The sequence below is a fragment of the Furipterus horrens genome, unplaced genomic scaffold (assembly GCF_987537825.1).
Source record: "Furipterus horrens unplaced genomic scaffold, mFurHor1.1.pri manual_scaffold_13, whole genome shotgun sequence".
Taxonomy (NCBI): domain Eukaryota; kingdom Metazoa; phylum Chordata; class Mammalia; order Chiroptera; family Furipteridae; genus Furipterus; species Furipterus horrens.
This window is the reverse complement of record NW_028327183.1, coordinates 32,017,535-32,020,743: the sequence shown is the minus strand read 5'-3', so window position 1 is coordinate 32,020,743 and position 3,209 is coordinate 32,017,535. Positions and strand designations below refer to the sequence as shown.

Genomic DNA, 3,209 nt, shown 5'->3' with positions numbered 1-3,209 from the left:
TCTGGGCATGCCTTGAATCCAGAGAGTGGTGTCCTTGTAAAGAAAGGCAGAGAGAGGTTTGAAACACAGATGTGGGGAGAAGGTCCTGTGAGGACAGAGGCAGAGACTGGAATGATGTCTGAAGCCACCAGAAGTGGGAGGAGATGAGGAAGGGTCCTCCCCTAGAGCCTCTGGGTGGAGTGAGGCCCTGAGACATTTTGATTTCAGACTTCCATGACAGGGAGACAATAAAGTTCCGTTGTTTTAAGCCAGTGTGTTTGTGGTAATTTGTTATAGCAGCCACATGAAACTGACATAACTCTCCTGGGAGGCTTGGAAATATCCAGATTTCCTGGCTGCCCCAGACCAGTTAAAACCAGAGTCTCTGAGGGTGGGTCTGGGCATCTTTTTCTAACATCTGCTGGAGAACAGAGCTCAGCCTTTGAGGCTGGCTCACGTTATGATGGTGATGGTGAGAGGGTACCGGAGGAAGGCAGTCCCGGAGTCTCACCTGCACCTGCCACCCATTTGCTGGGTGACTGGGCAAATGGCCCCTTTCCTTGGCCTCTGCTTCTTCATTGCCATCTGGTTCTCTAAGGCATTCTGCCAGCAGCAGGGGCATCCAGAGGGTCCCCTCTTTCAGAGCCTACAGAGCACAGCCATTTGAGTTGCCCCTGACCTCTCCCTGGGCTAATCAACAGGGACTTGTGTGGAGAGGGGGCTGCTGGGAAAACTCTTGCCAGCCATGAGCAAAGGGAACTCGACCAGCCCCATGGCTCCTACACTGTCCGAACCAAGTGTTCCCCAACTTATTTGCAATAATCTTAGAATGAAAGTAAAGATCCTTTAACACATACAGTTTCAAGGGCATTTTCCAGTGCAATGTATAGGACCCATGATGGAGATCCAGTTGTTTGCTCCTGTTTGTAGAATCACAGTGACTGGGACAAATGTGACTGCAGGATGAGGGGGGCTTAGTGTCTGGGATGGCATTGCCAGTGAGATGCCCCAAGGGAATAAGAAACTCCTAGTAAATCTCTAAAAAGCAAGGATACTGCCTTCTCTAAGATATACTCAGCATTTGCGTTCCTGGAAAAGTCAGTGTGTGTTAAAATTGTGCACAACTGGGATTGGACAAAGACAATTATCATAGAGACCTGACCTGCTTGGACGTCCTGCAAGATGCTCCACAGGCAGGTGGGTGGTGTGACACTTCTTCACAGAGAAGATACATTTTCGTTTTGAAAAATGACAGAAGTTCCCACAGTTTGGGGGACCCCCAAGTGGTGCCTCCAGATCCCTCAACCCACAAAGAGCCCTTGAAAATTGAACACTATTGCTCAGGCACAGGCTGTCCTGTATATCTTTTTAAAATTTTACTTTATTTTATAGTTTTTCTATTACAGGTGTCCCATTTTTCCCCATTGCTCTCCCCGCCCCACTCCCCTCCCCGCTCCCCCACAGTCAATCCCCACCCTGTTGTCCACATCCAAGGGTCATTTATCCTAGTTGCTTGAGTAGTCTCTTCCCCTTCTTTCCTCCCTTCTCCCCCTCCCCTCTCCCCTCTGGTCACTGTCAGTCTGTTCCTTGTTTCCATGCCTCTGGTTCTATTTTGCTCATTCGTTTGTTTTGTTCATTAGGTTCCTGTGTTAGGTGAGATTGTTTGGTATTTGTCTTTTACTGCCTGGCTTATTTCTCTAAGCATAATTCTTTCTAGTTCCACCCATGTTGTCGCCAAAGGTAGGAGTTCCTTCTTTCTTTCTGCTGCATAGTATTCCATTGTCAAAAATATGGAATGCTTCACGAATTTGTGTGTCACCTGCATGCAGGGGCCAGGCTAACCCTCTCTGTATTGTTCCAGTTTTAGTGCATGTGCTGCCGAAGTGAGCGCTGTCCTGTGTGTCCTTCCAAATCGTTACAATGTGGCAACACCACTTCTGTGGGGTTCCTGTCAAAATGCACAACACCTTTCATCTTGAAAAATATCAAACACAAATTTAGGGACATTATCAAAATAATTGGCCAATACTCTCTTCTTGCAGAGGTCATGAAACACTGAGAAACGGGCCTGGACTGAGACTGAGGGACACAGCCAGCAAATGCGTGGGGAATAAATCATAGCATGTTGATGTTAATTGTCTTATGGCCTTGGTCCAAAGGGATGGATTTTCATGTCAGTAGTGTGCCAGGCTGGGACATGGTTCTCTAATACGTGGGTGCATGCATGGCCTGGGAGGCAGGCTTGCATGTTTTATAGCCAGGGAAGGACCTTTGAGGTCACTGATGGGTGGCTAGAACCATGCGTGGGATGTGTGTCATAGGCTCAGTATTTTCTCCTGGACCCTCACCATCCGCTGGAGGTCAGCCAGGACCAGATCCTTTTGGAAGTGCCACTGAGGCTCAGAGGACTGGGTGACCTTACAACCTCTAATTGCAATCTTCCAGATTTTCCAGACCTTAGCATCTCCAGCTCCTTCTTTTTCCTAAGGCAGAGTGTATCATCCTGGTCTTCTGAATGTGCTCCAGGGGGCCAAGATCTTTCCTCAAGGCAGTGTAGACAGAGTAGGGACTGAAGCCAGGGGATGGAGAGCTGTTGGGGCCCTCCTTCCACCTCTCTGTGACTCCATCACCTGAGCAGTTCGTGGAGCACTCATGACTCCAATAAAGACTTGCAGGCCATATGAGTCCCTTCCCCAGCTTTTGCCCCTAGTGCCATCCCTTCTCTTCTTTGCGTCCCTTGAGAACAGCACCTATGGTGAGCAGAATAATGATTCTCAGAGGCATCCATGTCTGAATCCTGGGCCCTGTGAATATGTTACCCCACATGGCAAAGGGACAGAGAAGATGGGAAACTGAGATGGGGAGATGGGGAGATGATTCTGGATTATCTGGACGGATCCCATGTCATCATGAGGGTCCTTTTCAGAGGCAGGCAGGACAGTCAGAGTCAGTGGGAGATCGGAAGAGGCTATGTGGCTGATGTTGAAGGTGGAGGAAGGCGCCATGATCCAAGAAATGCGGGCAGCCTCTAGAAGCTGGGAAAGGCAAGAGAATGGATTCACTTCTAGAGCCTCTAGAAGGAATCAGTTCTGCAGACACCATGATTTTAGGCCAGTGAGACTTCTGACTTCTAGAACTGTGAGATAATAAATGTGTGCTGCTTGAAGCCACTAAGCCTGTGGTCATTTGTTACAGTAGCCACAGGACACTCATACACGGGGTGAGGCAGT

At 48.8% G+C, this 3,209-nt stretch overlaps 1 non-coding gene across 1 annotated transcript; it reads right to left on the bottom strand.

Annotated features, from left to right (window-relative positions):
* Positions 1-1,763: 1,763 nt before the first annotated feature.
* Positions 1,764-1,870, bottom strand: LOC149994391 (U6 spliceosomal RNA). The gene has a single exon (XR_016507998.1). It is a non-coding gene; the product is annotated as a U6 spliceosomal RNA (small nuclear RNA).
* Between the last annotated feature and the right edge of the window lie 1,339 nt (positions 1,871-3,209).